The sequence below is a fragment of the Beta vulgaris genome, chromosome 4, assembly GCF_026745355.1.
Source record: "Beta vulgaris subsp. vulgaris cultivar EL10 chromosome 4, EL10.2, whole genome shotgun sequence".
Taxonomy (NCBI): Eukaryota; Viridiplantae; Streptophyta; class Magnoliopsida; order Caryophyllales; family Amaranthaceae; genus Beta; species Beta vulgaris.
The window spans coordinates 8,637,224-8,656,354 of NC_079205.1; positions in this window are offsets into that span (position 1 = coordinate 8,637,224).

A 19,131-nucleotide genomic window follows, 5' to 3' on the forward strand; every position below is an offset into this window, starting at 1 on the left:
TTAGTATAGTTTTCGACGATCATTGATATTAATCTCCTTTAGTCTTTACCATTATTTAAGAGCTAATCATAGAACAACTTTCTCTCTGTGGGATCGACTCTGACTTACCCTACTACATAGTTAGGAGGATTAGTTAGGTTATTTATTTTTGTTAGGTGCGCGACACGCCTACCAAATTTTGGCGCCGTTGCCGGGGAATAAATATGAATAATGCAACCTCAACAAGAAAACAACCTCAACAAGAAAATAGACCATCATGGGAACTAGCTATTGAAAAATTAGCTAATGCTACTTCAGAAAGAATTGAAAAGTTAGAAAGTAAAGTAGATCAGATTGCTATTTCTAATAGAAATGTAGAACTTAACTTGGACAATTAGCTAATGCCATTAATTCAAGGAGTCAAGGATCTTGCCTAGTAAAACAGATGTAAATCCTAAAGAACATTGCAAAGCCGTGACCTTAAGAAAGTGGTAAGCAACTAACACAAGTAGAAGAGTCATTGACAAAAGTAAGGAGTTAAGGAAAATGAAAAGGAGGGTGAGGAACACGTTGAAACTGAACATGAAAAATCACCTTCTCACCCCTGCCAAACCTTATGTGCCTCCTATCCCCTTCCCTCAAAGGCTAAAAGAATAAAACGATAATCAATATGAAAAGTTCATGAACATGTTTAAGCAATTGCACGTTAATATTCCATTTGCGTGCTTTGACCAAATACCTGCATATGCTAAGTTTCTAAAGGAGTTCATTGCTAAAAAGAGAAATTGGAGATTATGAAACTATTGCCTTGACTGAGGAATGTAGTGCCGTAATTCAGAATAAACTTCCTCCAAAATTGAAGGACCCAGGAAGCTTTTCTATTCCCGTACATAGGTGACATAAATTTTCTAAAGCTCTATGTGATTTGGGTGCGAGTGTATCTCTTATGCCATTAACTATTTGCAAAAAGTTAGGATAACGGATATAAAATCTACTACTGTTTCATTACAACTTGCTGATAGGTCAATTAAATATCCGTTGGGTGTGATTGAAAATGTCTTAATGAAGGTGGATAAGTTTATAGTTCCTGTGGACTTTATAATTCTTGATATGGATGAAGATGTTGAAGTCCATCATTTTAGGCAGACCCTTTTTAGCTACTGCAGTGCTGTTATTGACGTTAAAAATGGAACTTTAACCTTTAAAATTGGTGATGAAGAGTCAAATTTAATGTGTTTAAATCTGTGAAATTTTTCTTTTACTGATCATGTTTTTCAAGTTGATGTGCTTGATGAGATAGAAGGGCAGACGACTAATAAAGTGCTCTATGATGATCCTCTCCGAGCATTCTTAGAAAGTGCAGACTTTGAAAGCCCAGAAGTAAATGAAATAGCTCTGGCATTGGAGGCATGTCCTCCATGGCGGAAAAAAGGTAATAACTTTGAGGAGCTCGGTAAAGGTAAGCCTCTTCCTCCCCCATCTGTAGTACAAGCCCCTGTTTTAGATTTAAAACCACTCCCTGCCCATCTAAAATATGCATATTTAAGTGAAAATGATACTCTGCCAGTGATTGTTAGTTCATCCTTAAGTGATGATCAACTTGATAAGCTTCTGCGTGTTCTAAGAGAGAGAAAAAGGGCCATAGGCTGGACTATTTCTGATTTAAAAGGAATTAGCCCTTCTGTTTGCATGCATAAAATACTTATGGAAGATGAGTTTAAACCTTCTATTCAAAATCAAAGAAGGCTAAATCCTAATATGCAAGAAGTAGTTAAAAAAGAAGTTTTGAAATGGTTAGATGCTGGAATAATATATCCTATATCTGACAGTCCGTGGGTTAGCCCAGTGCAAGTCGTACCTAAAAAGGGTGGAATCACAGTAGTACCTAATGATAACAATGAACTAATTCCTACTAGAACAGTCACTGGTTGGAGAGTTTGTATTGACTATAGGAAACTTAATAGCGCAACTCGTAAGGACCATTTTCCCTTACCTTTTTTAGACCAAATGTTAGAGAGAGTTGCTGGACATGAGTTTTATTGCTTCCTTGATGGGTACTCTGGTTTCAATCAAATTCCGGTTGCTCCTGAAGATCAGGAGAAAACCACATTTACATGCCCTTACGGTACTTATGCATTTCGTAAAATGCCTTTTGGTTTATGTAATGCCCCTGCTACTTTCCAACGTTGTATGATGTCGATATTTTCCGATTATATTGAAAAGATTATGGAGGTATTTATGGATGATTTTTCTGTTTTTGGATCCTCCTTTGATAATTGTTTAGCTAATCTATCTCTTGTCTTACAACGTTGCGAAGATACTAACTTAGTTTTAAATTGGGAAAAATGTCATTTTATGGTACAAGAAGGTATAGTACTTGGGCATAAAATTTCTGTGAATGGTATTGAAGTTGATCGCGCTAAAATTGAATAAGTAATGAAAAACTACCCACCATATTAATGTCAAGGAATTAGGAGTTTTTTAGGACATGCGGGTTCTATAGACGTCTCATCAAAGACTTTTCTAAAATTTCCAAACCCTTATGTGATTTATTAAATAAAGATATTCCCTTTGACTTTTAATACTAACTGTTTAAATGCATTTAACAAGTTAAAGCATGAGTTAGTTTCATCACCTATAGTTGTACCTCCTGATTGGTCTTTACCTTTTGAATTGATGTGTGATGCGAGTGATTATGCTCTTGGTGCTGTTTTAGGCCAAAGAAAAGACAACAAGTTGCATGTTATTTATTATGCTAGTAAAATGCTCAATGAGGCTCAATTAAATTATGCAACTACTGAAAAGGAGAATTACTTGCTGTGGTTTTTGCGATGGACAAGTTTAGGTCGTATTTGATTGGTTCAAAAGTAGTAGTTTACACGATCACTCTGCCTTAAAGTACTTGTTAAATAAAAAGGATGCTAAACCTAGACTTATTCGATGGACTTTTTTATTGCAAGAATTTGATTTGGAGATTAAGGATAGGAAAGGTATTGAGAATCCAGTGGCTGACCATTTGTCTCGCTTGAAATTTGATGTTGCTTCTGATATACCTATTAATGATATGTTTCCCGATGAGCGATTGCTAGCAGTAGTTAATATCCCTTGGTATGCTGATTGTGGTGAATTTTTCTAGTAAGTGGTATTATACCCCCTAAGTTAACTTATCATCAGAAAAAGAAATTCTTTGGGATTCTAAGCATTATTTTTGGGAAGAGCCTTTGCTATATAAATTTTGTGCTGATGGAATTATTAGAAGATGTGTGCCTGAAGAATATGTTTCAAATATATTCAGCATTTCATTCATTAGAATGTGGAGGTCTTTTAGTACAAATAAAACAGTTTCTAAAGTTTGGCAATGTGGATTTTATTGGCCTACTATGTATAAGGATTCTAGAGAGTTTGTTAGTAAATGTGATCGATGCCAAAGAGTAGGAAATATTTCTAGAAGAAATGAGATGCCTTTGAATTTATTTTCTTGAAGTTGAACTGTTTGACCTTTGGGGAATAGACTTTATGGGGCCCTTTCCTCCGTCCTTTTAACAATAGGTACATACTAGTGGCAGTAGACTATGTATCTAAATGGTGTTTGAAGCTATACCTACTCAAACGGATGATTCTAAGGTTGTCATGAAATTTATTAAGAAAAACATATTTTCTAGGTTTGGAGTTCCTAGGGCATTATTAAGTGATGCAGGCTCTCATTTTTGTAATAAGCCACTTGACAGTCTTTTAAAGAAATATGGGGTTAAGCATAAAGTAGCATTACCATATCACCCCCAAACTAATGGTCAAGTTGAGCTTGCTAATAGAGAGTTGAAGCTTATTTTGGAGAAAACCGTCAATAGTTCTAGGAAAGATTGGGCTAATAAAATCGATGACTCATTGTGGGCATATAGGACAGCCTTTAAGACACCATTAGGCATGTCTCCCTATAGCCTAGTATATGGAAATCATGTCATTTACCTGTTGAAATAGAGCATAAGGCATATTGGGCAATTAGAGGTTAATATATGGATCTTAAGGCTGCTGGAGCTAATAGATTATTGCAATTAATGTGCAGAAGAGTTTAGGTTAAAGGCTTATGAGAATTCTAAGATTTATAAGGAGAAGACAAAACTTTGGCATGATAAGCATATAAATCATAAGGAATTTGAGGTTGGACAACAAGTTTTGCTCTTTAACTCACGTCTCAAACTTTTTCCAGGAAAGCTACGCTCTAGATGGTCTGGTCCCTTTACAATTGTTAAAGTTTATCCATATGGCTCTGTTGAACTACAAGGTAATTCCGACACTTTTAAGGTTAATGGTGCACGACTGAAGCCTTACTTGGCTAGCGAGATGGTCCCCAATGCAGTGACATACTCCTTAGAAGATCCTTCTGAAGCATGAATACTGTGGTGGTCAGGCTCGCGACTTAAAACAAGCGCTACTTGGGAGGCAACCCAAGCACTTTTAATTGTTTATTTTTCTTTTAGTTCTTTTTATGCTTGTTCTTTTTGTTTTTCTTTTGCAGATACTAGAGACTATAATGAAGATAAGTCTCTTATGCATGTTACCTGCTACTGCAGCCCTGCTGTGCTACATGCTGCTGTAACCTGCTATTGCTCTATTACCTGCTACTTCCTTCTACTGTGTGCTGTTGTGTGCTGCTGCTACAAGCTACTGTATCACCATTATCACAAGAGTAGCTAGCTCGCTGCCACTCTCTTACTGCATAGCACTTGAGACGTCGTCTTGCACCCCAGGTTGTTTCTTTCTAAGTCTTTTATAGTGCCACATTGCTTCATATAATCTGAGTTTATCGAAACATTGAGGACAATGTTTGTAATAAGTGTGGGGAGAGGCTTAGCCTTAGATTGCTGGATTGATGTATTGTTGTGATGCTGGAATTAATTGTGTGAAGAAACAGGTTTAGAAAATGAAAAAAAATCTAATTGGATATGCCATATTTTAGGGAGGTGCTGTCAAAATTTATGCAGAAATTTTAATTTTCATGTCTGATATTGATTTGAAGGCAAATTCCATTAGCTTAATTTGACTAAAAAAAAAAAAAAAAAAAAATTTCAGTTTTTAAAAATGAAAAAAAAAAAAAAATTTTTCTAGTTTTGTTGCAAGCTAATGGGTTTTTAATTTCGACTGATTCGGAGAATGGCTAAGCATAATTGTTCAAGTGTTTGGCAAGTTGGTAAGAATGGTTATTTAAGACTTTGATTGTGATTTACTTGGTGGACATTTATAACCATTGTGAGATCCTTTTGAGCCTTTTAGTAGACTAAAACATATGTATTAGTCTCTATTTTTGAGAGTGTGTGTTAGTTCCTGTGAAATATAAACTCTTGGATTTGCATTGGTTTCTTCGAGATTACATTGAAACATGAGCATATATTAAAATGATTAAAGGCATTTGTTTTTGTTGAACCACATTTAGCCTAAGCCACCTACATTATCATATCTCTTTCTAAAACCCCTCTGAGCCTTAAGCCTATTTCTTTTGTCTAAACCACATTACAAGCTTATTTCCTAAACACATAACTTTTACCTGATCTTTGAGCTAGTGGAATATATGACATGATTATAATGGAGTTGTACGCCATACTTCTATGTGTAGGTTATTATATTAGTTTCCAAGAATATTTTTTTTCTCAAAAAGAAAATATCAAAATGAAATGACAAAATATGAAGTAAAAGAAGAAAAAGAAAGAAAAGGTTGATATTGAGAATAAAAATGAGTCGGAAAAGTTTATTATTAGATATATATGACTAACATTTGAGTAGTTGGAGTTTTGACTGTGACCATCACAATTGGCCTTCTTAGAGATTGTGTACTCCACTAGTCTTAAAGATTTTGAGCACCAAATACTAAATACTTCCTACCCTTTACCCGAGCCTTACATTACAACCTTACTAAAGTTCCTTTTGATTTTTGTATGCTCTATGTCTTCTTAGTGGTGGAGAATTGAACGATATGCAAATTTAAAGATAATATATTTCATTTCGAGTCGACCTTGTAGGTTATGAGTGATAATTGTTATACCCTAAACACATGAGTGATCATAATATTTTATTTATATTTGCACAACTAAAGTGAGGGTTCACCAAGTTAATTGCTCAATTACTCAATTACTCAATTCTTGAATATGGTTGTGGTAAGACTGAATGGAAACACTAATACATGAAGTACTATGCTTTTTGAAGAATTGGTTGGTCTTTGGCTCATTGCTTGTGACGTCTAAATAATATTGAACTAAAATTATTTTGAAATCATATTTTTTTGTCTTTGTAAAAACTTTCAGTTGAGTTATGGCTACTTATAATAGGATTTGCCTGAAAAGTCAATCAGTTGGGAAGTTAAAATTTATAATGACAACTAGATGCTAGTATTATAGTCCTAGTTTGCTCGAGGACTAGCAAACCTTAAGTGTGGGGGAGTTGATAAGGCTCTATTTTATATATAATTTTAGCCCATTATATTACTCTTTAGTATAAGTTCTGAGACTTATAATATGTTTTCTTCTCATATTTTAGTGTTTAAAGAGTTAAGTTGCTTAAGTAATAAAGTTGTTAAAAAAAAATATGAAAAATACGCCAAATAAACTACTTGCTTGATTCTAGTATTATTTTTTATACATGCAAATTTAGTTTATTTAATATTTATAATAATGGTATGTGTTTACTATGCAAATAGTTTACTTTTAAAAAAAAAAAACCGAATTTATTCATTACCTTGTTATTATTTTGAAGGAAATATTTGAAAAGAAAAAAAAATAAAGGAAGAAAGAAAGTAGTTGAAGGCTTGAAGCCCACGAAGGAAATCAAGCAAACCAAGAATTGGGCCAACAATAAAACAAAAAAAATAAACCTAAGCCTAAGAAAGTGGGCAGCAGCAATTAAAAAGAATCCTACGGAAGAAAAAAAGAGGGGGGACGCAGCATTGAAAGGAGAATACAGAGGACAGACGTAGCAAACAGAGGAGACGCACAACGGAAGAAGAACGCATCAGCGAGAGCACGAAGCGTTCATCTGTTTTGTCCTATGAATCTGGAGTTCATCCCTTTCTTCTCTTCGTTTATGTTTAATTATTATGTTTAATTTCAGATTTTTAGTTTCAATTGGTTTGTTTGATTTAGTTTTTATGTCTAGCTAAATTTATTTGTTCTAGGGCTAGATGTAGTCATTTAAATTCTATCAATGAATTGAATTATTGTTTGGGTTTATCTATTTCAATTGCAATTTGATAATTTTGGTTTGATTTCGTATAATTGATTTGGCCAGTTGATTATATGTTTAAGGTATTGGATTAGTAGCGGGAGTGAACTTTCAATATTAGTTCGTGGAATTTTCAAACGTCAAGTAGTATAATTTTAGGCATAGTTATACACTTGGGGTGATCATTTACATGAATTTCTTGTGCGTAATGAGTTTATGGTAATGTTTACGACCACGGAAGTAGGCGTAAAGTTATTATAAATATACGTTTTCTACCTTGGAAGAGGAGATAATATAAATTAGGAAATTCGATCATTGCAATATAATAGTCTTTAACCCAACAATTAGTTTAATTTCATTGTAGAAAGTAATTGGTGAAATCTAAGTCCTGGAACTGTTTCTCATATTTGATTCTTACCCATTAGTGTTAGAATTAATAGTAGTTTATATTAATTTAGCTTAGTTATTTTCCCTACTCACGTCACCCGGATTGTCTAAATAATATTAGATTTTCTTAATTTGGTAGTTGACTATAGACCTCCTTGTGGGAAACGATATCTTGCTTACCTTATATTTACTTTAATTGACCCGTACACTTGCGGTATTTTAAGGTACATTTAGGACCAACCAGCCGACGTGCCCAAGTGGGAACGAATTCTTCAGCAAAGTATCCACTCATTACGGATATGGAGGTGGTGCAACGCCTTACTAAACCGTGCTTCAGGCTACATGAGTGCATTAGTGATGCAGCCGATGGAGCAATGATTGAGATTAAGTTGTCGCACCACCAATTCCACTACTTGATGAGGAAACATCGACCTACATTTGTAAGGATGATATTAAAGAATTCTTACTTGGGGAAGAGTTGAATGTTTCCATGATACAAACATTCATGAGGTAATACTTTATTAATTAAGTAGTATTCAATCCAACTAATAATAACTTCCATAATAAGTAAGTTTTATTTTTATCAAATATGAATTATCAGGCTATTATACAATGATGTGAGGCGATCTAGTCAGCCAATCTTTGGTTGGTTATGTCCAAGCTTTGTACGAGATGACAGTTGCGTACAAAACGAAAAAGAGGTGAAAGTATATCTCAAGGATTCTTTGAACGCATGTTCTCGTCTTGGATATAAGATCGTTCTTCTTCCTTACATTGAATCGTATGCTTCGTAAACTGACTTTTTAATTAATTAAATTGACCTATTAGTTGTTCTACGATAACAATAACATTATTTTTATTGTTGTAGGAACCATTGGACACTCATTGCAATATGTGTGTCAAGTAACGAAGTCTACCACTTTGATTCTTTGCGTAAAGAACAATACGGTCCTTACTAGTCAAATCATTGTTAAATAGGTAGCCTAATTGAAACTATATATGCACACTTATTAGCTTATTAAATATTAAATGTACATCTAATCTATAATAATGTGTATTGATGTATGTGATGAAGAAGATTACTTCATCTGGACTTCGACAAGGAAAAGCTCCTGTTTGGTATTTAGTCACAGGTAACATGTAATATTTTTTGCATCCTTTTATACAAACACATAATACACATATAACATGTCATTTATTGCATCTTTGGTGAATTTTAGTGTCCGGTACAAGAAGGTGGACTTACGTGTGGGTATTACGTCATGAGGTTCATGCTCGATATCGTCAACTATTGCAAAGATGTTGTTGATCTTCGAAAGGTATGTAACTTTTAGGTTTCCAATTGTTGTTTGTTGTATTTCCGGCCTATTTTAGCCTTTTGCCTCCCAAAATGTAGTTATGATGTGATTTAACCTCAAATTCTCTTTGAACATGATTATATGAGCATATTATAACTAGTATGTAGATTCTTAGGCTTTAATTTGTTGTTGGTTGCATTTCGGGAACGAAAAGGCCAATTCCGGCCTATTTTGGGCTATTTTGGCCTTTTCGCTCCCAAAATGTATTATGAAGTGATTTAACCTCAAATTCTCTTTGAACATGATTATATGAGGCATATTATAACTAGTATGTAGATTCTTAGGCTTTAATTTCTTGTTGGTTGCATTTCGGGAACGAAAAGGCCATTTCCGGCCTATTTTGGCCTATTTTGGCTTTTCGCTCCCAAAATGTATTTATGAAGTGATTTAACCTCAAATTCTCTTTGAACATGATTATATGAGGCATATTATAACTAGTATATAGATTCTTAGGCTTTAATTCTTTGTTGGTTGCATTTCGGGAACGAAAAGGCCATTTCCGGCCTATTTTGGCCTATTTTGGCATTTTCGCTCCCAAAATGTATTTATGAAGTGATTTAACCCCAAATTCTCTTTGAACATGATTATATGAATATATATAACTATGTGTAGATTCTTAGGCTTTAATTTCTTGTTGGTTGCATTTCGGGAACGAAAAGGCCATTTCCGGCCTATTTTGGCCTAATTTGGCCTTTTCGCTCCCAAAATGTATTATGAAGTGATTTAACCTCAAATTCTCTTTGAACATGATTATATGAGGCATATATTATAACTAGTATATAGATTCTTAGGCTTTAATTTCTTGTTGGTTGCATTTCGGGAACGAAAAAGGCCATTTCCGCCTATTTTGGCCTATTTTGGCTTTTCGCTCCCAAAATGTATTATGAAGTGATTTAACCCCAAATTCTCTTGAACATGATTATATGAGATATATTATAACCAATGTGTAGACTTTTAGGCTTTAATTTCTTGTTGGTTGCATTTCGGGAACGAAAAAGGCCATTTCCGGCCTATTTTGGCCTAATTTGGCCTTTCGCTCCCAAAAATGTAGTTATGAAGTGATTTAACCTCAAATTCTCTTTGAACATGATTATATGAGATATATATATAACTAGTGTGTAGACTTTTAGGCTTGCATTTATTTTCCATTTCGGGAAAGATATATGTCATTTTTAGAAGTACTAACTACGGTAAAATGATTGACTTTTTGTATATGTTTATTCCTTGGTTGTTTTGCAAGGTTTATGCTAGTTCCATACCACGTTTGAGGAACTTCACCAAGGAAGAAATTGACGAAGTTCGGATAAGTTAGCGTCCTACATTACCGATGATTGCATAGGATGAGATTTCGCTCCAACAATAATGTACTAACTAGTTTCTATCACCTATGTACACTTTTTACATTATTTTAATATATTTGAATTAATTATTACCTTTCTCCACTTGTCATCTATTATCGTATTGCAATTTGCTTTTTTTCTTGTCCAAGAGAGGTTATGGGTGGGGGTGGGGCTGGTGTGTGGGTGCAGGCTGTGCTGCTGGTATGTGCAGGCTGTGTGCAAGCAAAATAAAAAAAAAAATATAGTGAAGGGCTGCGCTAGTTTAAAATAGCGCAGCCCTTCAAGTAAGAAGGGCTGCGCTAGTTTAAACTAGCGCAGCCCTTCTTGCTAGAAGGGCTGCGCTTTTTTAAAAAAGGCGCAGCCCTTCTTGCTAGGAAGGGCTGCGCCTTTTTGAAAAAAGCGCAGCCCTTCGTCTTGAAGGGCTGCGCTTTTCTAGCGCAGCCCTACTTGAATAATGAAGGGCTGCGATGGAAAGGGCTGCCCTCTAAAAGCGCAGCCCTACATACCATTTTCAGCGCAGCCCTACTGCTTTTTTCCACTAGTGAATAGCAAAACCATGTCTTTACATTGTAACAAGTTTCTCTAAACCTAGTACAATCTAAAGCCACTCTAACATTTGCTTCAAGCCTATAGCCCTAGCGTGACACTCATGCTTAGGTTGAGGTAGTGGTTTAGTTAGCAGATCACCCACGATCTCGTCCGTATGAACTTTGCAGATTCTGACATCCTTCCTGTCAACTATCTCTCGAATGAGGTGAAATTTCCTCATCACATGTTTGAACTTGTTATGTGACCTTGGCTCTTTTGCTTGCGCAATACACCATTGTTGTCACAAACAACTCAATTCCTTCCAAGCACTAGGTAGATATCCAGCTCTGTCAAGAACTTCTTTATCCAAACTGCTTCCTTAGCTGCTTCAACTGCTGCTAAATATTCTGATTCTGTCGTAGAGTCTGCTACAGTGCTTTGCTTTGAGCTCTTCCAGCTCACGTCCTCCATTCAGACGAAAGACATACCCTGACTAGAGCGGTATCATCTTTGTCGGTTTGGAAGCTTGCATCCGTGTAACCTTCAACAACCAACTCACTTTGTCCCCCATATACTAAGAACATGCCTTTAGTCCTCCTCAAGTACTTAAGGATGCTCTTAGCTGCAGTCCAGTGTGCTTCTCCTGGATTTGCTTGGAACCTGCTACACATGCTCAAGGCATATGAACATCAGGTCGAGTACTTATCATGGCATACATGATAGACCCTATAGCCGAAGCATAAGGAATGCTACTCATTCGCTTTAACTCATCAGGCTCAGTCGGGCACTAACTCTTGCTAAGCGATATGCCATGTGATATGGGAACGAAATCTCTCTTCGAGTTTTAATATAAGTTTCTTGACTTAGCCCAATCATCCTTCGAGACCTATCTCTATGGATTTTGATTCCCAGTATGTACTCAGCTTCTCCAAGGTCCTTCATAGAGAAACAACTTTTTAACCATTCCTTGACTGACTCAAGCATTGGTATGTACGTCATTTCCCATGATTAGTATGTCATCTACATACAGAACCAAGAAGACTAAGCTGCTCCACTAAACTTCTTGTAAACACAAGATTCTTCTTCGCTTTTGATGAAACCAAATTGTTTGATTGCCTCATCAAACCGAAGATTCCAGCTCCGAGATGCCTGCTTCAATCCATAAATGGATCTCTGAAGCTTGCAAACCCTTTTAGGATTTTCTGGATCTTCAAAACCTTCAGGTTGTGTCATTACACATCCTCATTCAAGAACCCATTCAAGAATGCGGTTTTGACATCCATCTGCCAAATTTCGTAATCGAAAATGCAGCAATCGCTAAAAGTATCCGAATTGATTTAAGCATTGCTACTGGAGAAAAGGTCTCATCATAGTCTATACCATGAACTTGTCTGAATCCTTTTGCAACCAGTCTTGCTTTGTAGACATAGACATTTCCATCTTTGTCTATTTTTAATTTGAACACCCACTTGCATCCAATAGGGTTAACCCCACAGGCAAGTCAACCAGTGTCCAAACTTTATTCTCAGACATGGAGTCTAACTCGGATTTCATGGCCTCAAGCCATTTCTCAGAGTCTGAGCCACGTCAACAGCTTGATTGTAGGTAATAGGTTCTGAATTTTTAAAATCATAATTTCAGAATTTTCAGTCATTAGGAAATCAACCAACTTTTGTTTGGAATCCTTGGTCTACTAGACCTACGCAGGGCTTGAGCATCAAGAGAAATGTTTTCTTTAATTGTTTGAAGATTTTCGCTTGAATCAAGTTCAAGTGGGACGGTAGGAGGTTCATGCGTTGAATACATCATCTCTTGACACTAGGGAAAAAAAAGGAAGGGCTCCGCTGGAAGGGCTACGTTTTCTTTAAAACGCAGCTCTTCTTGTATGAAGGGCAGCGGTTTTTGGGCTAACCGCAGCCCTATCAGTGAAGGGCTACGGTTATTTAAAAATCGCAGCCTATAAGTAATAAAGGGTTGCGTTTATTTAAAAAAACGCAACCCTTTATTACTTAGAGGGCTGCGGTTTTTTAAAAACGCAGCCCTTTATTTTACTTAGAGGGCTGCGATTTTTTTAAAACGCAGCCCTTTAAGTAATAAAGGGCTGCGTTTTTTAAATAAACGCAGCCCTTTAAGTAATAAAGGGCTGCGTTTTTTAAATGAACGCAGCCCTTTATGCGCTTTTTTTTTAATAACTTTATTTAAATAGAATTGTGGGGACTTTAAGGGTTTCTCACAAACTCAACAAACATCTGCCTCCTCATTTCACGCCTACCTATCTTCTCTCTCCTCATTTCGCCCTATCTTCTCTCTCCTCTCATCTTCACGCCTAACTTCTATCTCCCTCCTCTCATCTTCACGCCTAACTTCTATCTCCCTCCTCTCATCTTCTCTGTTAACTCTCCTCATAGTTTTGATGCAACAATTTGAGTCTTCCTCATTTCGCCGGTCTTCTGTCGTTGTCGTCGCAAAGTCGCAAAGTCTTTCGCCGGTCTTTTATGTCGTCGTCGCAAAGTCGCAAAGTCTTTCGCCGGTCTTCTGTCTTCGTCGTCGCAAAGTCTTTCGCCGATTTTCTGTCGTCGCAAAGTCGCATCCAGATCTAATCTCTCTCTCCCTTCTCTTCATCTCCTCGTTTCCGCCCCTTTTCACCGGCGTTCGTATCCACCGGCGTACGTTCGTCTCCACCGGCGTGCGTTCGTCTCCACCAGCGTTCTTTCGTCTCCACCGGCGCTGTTGTGTTGGCCGTTGTTCGTGGTGCCAGTCCACACCATCTCCTGCACCGACATTTCATAAGTTAGGGTTTCAAGATCTAATGTCATTGTCTCATTTTTTTCATTAATTCTATGTATCTCTAATGTATTTTTGTACATCTATTTCTTTTATCCTTTTCGTTTTTTTTTCATTTTTCCTTAATAGCTTTATTTTAATTTTTTATATATATATTGTAATTAAGATTTGTAAAATATTATTTTTATTGAATATATGATGGTTCGAGGTTCAAGATACTTAGAAATTTCATTACGAAAGGTTAACTTCATAATGAAGTAGTTTTGTTATTATATATAAATGTCAGTTTGTGATTTATTTTGTTATAATTTTATCAGTTTGGAATTGATTTTGTGTCAATTTGACATAAAAAAGCAAAAAAAATAATAATATTTTTTTTACTTTTATTTTTTTTGGTCTTAAAGGGTTGGTTTTTGAACTAAAAACGCAACCATTCACTTGAAGAAGGGCTGCGTTTTTAGTCCAAAAACGCAGCCCTTTTAGACCAAAAGGGCTGCGTTTATGTGTAAAACCGCAGCCCTTCCTTTATGTTGAAGGGCAGCTATGGAAAGCGCTGCTGTCAAAAAATGCAGCCTTAAGGGCCTTTTTAACCGCAACCCTTCCTTATTTTTCCACTAGTGTGAACATGACTTTCGTCTTGTCGGGCCATCTCTGACATGGTGTGAGCCACGTCCAGTTGTTGCTCATCTCGAATTTCTTCGAGTGTTAGTTTACTCCCACTTGTCTTTCAAGAAAGACACCATCACGAGAAACAAACACTTTGTTCTCTTGACGATTATAGAAGTAATAAGTTAATAACCCCTTGACTCTTTTGGATATCCCACAAAGAGACTTTTATCTGACTTGGGTGCAAGTTTGTCTGATAGTAATCGCTTTACATAGACCTGACATCCCCAGATTTTAAGAAAAGACAAGTTTGGAGGTTTTCCATTCCATAACTCATATGAAGTCTTTTCTACAGCCTTTGACGGGCTCCTATTTAGTGTGTGTGCAGCAGTTTCGAGAGCGTATCCCCAAAAGGAAATAGAAAGATTAGCAAGACTCATAATTGATCGAACCATATCCAACAAGGTTCGATTCCTCCTTTCAGATACACCATTCAACTGCGGTGTTCCTGGTGGAGTTAATTGTGAAAGAATTCCACAACCCCTTAGATGATCATCAAACTTTTGGCTCAAATACTCACCACCACGATCGGATCGTAGGCTTTTATTGTCTTACCAAGTTGATTTTGTACTTCACTTTGAAACTCTTTGAATCTATCAAAAGATTCCGACTTATGTTTAATCAAGTAGATATATCCATATCTACTCAAATCATCAGTGAAGGTAATGAAGTAGTTAAACCCTCCCCTTGCCTTTGTGTTCAAAGAACCACACAGATCTGTATGTATGAGTCCTAAAAGATCGCAGGCCCTTTCACTTTTTCCAGTAAATGGTGATTTTGTCATTTTCCCATTAAGCATGACTCATATACATCAAATGATTCGAAATCAAATGATGGAATTATACCATCCTTTTGTAACTTGTGAATGCGCTTTTGGTTTATATGACCCATTCGACAATGCCAAATGTAGGTTAGGTTGGAATAATTTGATTTCTGTTTCTTGCTATCTATTTATATACTGGTAATGACTTATAAAGCACATATAAGCCATTTATAATTTAGCTTTGGCATAGAACATATTATTGTAAGAAATGGAACAACACTTGTTCTTTATTTCAAAACAAAACCCTTCAAAATCCAAAACTGAAATCGAAATTATGTTCTTAGTTATTGCAGGAACAAAATAACAATTATTTAATTCTAAAATAAGCCCAGATTGCAAGGGTAGACTATAGCTCCCTATTGCAAGTGCGGCAACTCGTGCTCCATTTCCAACGCGTAGCTCTACCTCGCCTTTGCCAGCTTCCTACTTCTTTTTAGTCTCTGCACATCATTAACTATGTGAGAACCACAACCGGTATCAAATAAAGAAGTTGGCGAGGCCTAAGTCGTATCGGCTAACACGCAAATAAATCAATACTACCCTACATAAACGTAGTATAAGGGAGTAAGGTTTGAATCCACGGAGAAGGTAGGTTTGGTTTGACTAAACGTGTGCTAAGTAACAATAAGGGGGGGTTTTGAGGAATGAAATTGAAACAAATAAAGCATAAACAAGGAAAATCAAATAATAAACGAGAACTTGGCAATCAATCTTCACAACCAATTCAACCCTTGATCATTGAACAATTCAACACCTAAGTTACTTGAACGCCCTATTGTGAATCATAAGATTCAATCTCCCCTAACGTAGTGGTAAGACTAAGCGAGCGCTCTAATCTGACCCTTAATGGCGTAACAACCTAGCCAGAGCGTTCTAGGTTTAATTAAAAAATTAGATAAAAACTAGGGAGATTCCAATAGGGTAATTTAGCATTCACACAAGCGGCAATGCAAAATTATATGATGATTCTTCTTATACTCAATCATCCACGAGCGTGCGATAATTGGGCATAAACTACAAACCTAGATAATCTCAAATCAGACAATTATCTAGATAGTAGAGATCGTAATAAGCAAAAAGTTAATTGATCAAGTTAACTTAAGCACAAAAACAATCAAACATGAAGAACATGAAGAATCATCAACATTCAAGCAATTTAAAGGAAGAATTGAACTCACAAGTTGATTGAAATGGTTGATTCGATTGATACACCAAGATGGAAGATTAGTTCTCCATAATATAAAGGATTACAAATTTTTATTTGAATTCTTTTCAAAACCAGATGAAAAAAGATATTCCAACACAAAAGACGAAGTGTTCTTTTTATCAGCAAAATAGGGGAAGACGAAAAGCCGATTCCTTGTTACAGGGGTCCGCGACCGCGGAGGAAAGCACCGCGCCCGCGGAAGGGGTCCGCGCCCGCAATGAAGTCGCGGAGGAGCTCTCGGCACTTTTCTACCATAAATCGTCGCGGTCGCAATGAAATCTCCCGCGACCGCGGAGGCTTGGCCGTACAGCTTCTCATCTCCCTTCTTGAAAATTGACTTGCTCATACCAAAAAACCTCAAGCACACATCTTACTTCCTTGCTTCACTATGATAACTTCTTCAAAGAGTTTCTTCGACATGCTAACTTTCCAGCTTGAACTTTCTCCAACACAAATGAGCTCAAATGATTCAAATAAAGAGCAAATTACAACATAGTAGAGAAAAAGATCAATATCATTACAAAACTTGTGTCAAATCCCGTTAGTAAGTAGTGAAAAAGCGTCAAGAATGCCATATAAACATGGCATATCAGAAGTAGAAGTCAAATTGATTTCTATAACATATATACCTGAAGTGTAGCCCCAGACTTCTTTTCCTCCAAGTATACCGGGCAGTTCCTCTTCCAGTGTCCAATCTTGTACAGTGGAAGCACTTGCTTTCCGCAGCGACCTTTGGCTTGGCGGTTGGCTTAGGTTTTTCAGCAACAGCGGCAACTTGCTTGTCTTTGTCCTTCTTTCTAACCCATTTCTTTTTGAAATCCTTCCCTTTTGAACCATTAGAATCTTTTTCTTTGGTTCAACCTTAGGGATGTTCCTTTCAGCATTGACCAACAATCCATGCAGCTCTTGCAAATTCTTTTCAGAATCATTCATATTATAGGTCATTTTGAACTGACTAAACTGTCAGGCAGTGAGTGGAGAATAATGTCAGTAGTCAACTCAAGCCTATATGGGAACCCAAGTCGTTCCATGTTTTCGAAAAGACCCATCATTTCGAAAGCATGGGGGCCAACAGCTTGACCGGGCTCCAAGTGACATTCAAGAATCTCCCTATTAGTCTCATACCATTCAACTCGGGCCTGAGTTTTAAACATGGCCCCGCAGCTCTTGCATGATCGTATAAGCATCCTTGGTTTCAAACCTCTTTTAGAGGTTCGGCTCCATGGTTGCTACCATCAAGCAAGTGATTGGTATAGACTTATTACTAGCCTGTTTGGCATGACGTTTTTCTGCCTCCGTTGATTCATCAGTTACTACAGGAAGTGGGGTATCTAAGATGTCCTCTCGACCCTCAAACCGCAGAATGAGTCTTGAGGTCCTTTCCTAATTAAGGAAATTTTCACCATTCAGTCTGCCCCTTTCCAGAAAAGGACGAATGTTGAAACCGGAGTTGTTGTTGTGATTAGACATGATATCTACAGACAGAAAAATAAAGCAAAGTTTAATTTTATGTTTATAAAGCAACCTAAAACATGTAAAACGTTTCTAGGTTGACCACCTATTCAAAATTAAAGTCCCCTATGAATAAGTGTTTACAAGATCCTATCAATATGCAACACTAAGCAAAAGGAGGCCTTATCTTAACGTTACATTATCAAGGTAAGTAAACTCTTTGACTAATTGTAATAATTTATCACTCTTGTTTAGATGGATAAACATCGCATGCTTAAATATCTCTTGCTTTAAAATTCAAAACGCTTTTGATAATTTGTTAAGGACAACCAAACTAAGTTGTAAAATTCGCAATTTTACCTTATATCCCAAAATTAATGATAACACCTGCGGAGGCATGACCTATTACTATTAATTAAGGATTTTATAAGTACTTTATGTTTGGAAAAGCAAACCTTAATATTTACGGGGCCTATGTTTATTATGTTGTTATGAATTAGTGAACTCGGCGCATAACCAACACATACAATAAACTTATAAGCATTTTAAAGAATAACAAAATGCAAAAATAAAATGATCTAGTATGGCCCCTAATCCTAAGAACTAAGCATCAATAGCTCCTTCTTGGACTCTTCATGGATCTCCATCCACCTTAGCCATGGGCCTTCTCTTGATGGGCTCTTCTTTGGATTACATAAGTATATCAAAATAATTTAAATAATAACTAAATTAAATAAATTACAAAAATACTTAATGATACGCAGATCGTATTTAAAATTACAAAAATACATCAGGATACGCAGATTTTTTTTCTAACTTAATTTGGCCATACTAGTCATACATAGCAATTATATCATAATATAAAAATCCACATAATAATATCACATATTATACTTGCCAACAATTAAAATATCAAATATTCTTAATTAAAGCAAGAGGATAAAGAATTTAAGTAATATCTAATTACCTAAAGATTCTATCCTTTAAAACTAGCCTAACTAATTTTAATTAGATTAAAAAATCAGATTATTGATTAAATTTATGACCAAGTCAATAAATAATTAACATAATTGAAATTTACTTATCTTTCTCAAATCACTGTTTTTAAAATTCCAAACTAAAAAATTTGGAACTGCCCATGAATCATGGCAGATTTTAAGGCACATTTTTTTTTATAATTTTTTTTAAAATTTTTGCTTGAAACCACGCGTGAAAATAAACTGCAGCAAGGCTGCCTTCCACGCAGCAAACGTATTTTTATAATTTTAATTTCAAGCAAACCACTAAGATAATAAATAGTAACATCAATTTGCATTTACATATCATAATTTTTATAAGTTATATTAAAGGAAAAAAAAGATAATGTGCCTATGCTAGGAATTGTAATCAATATTTCAT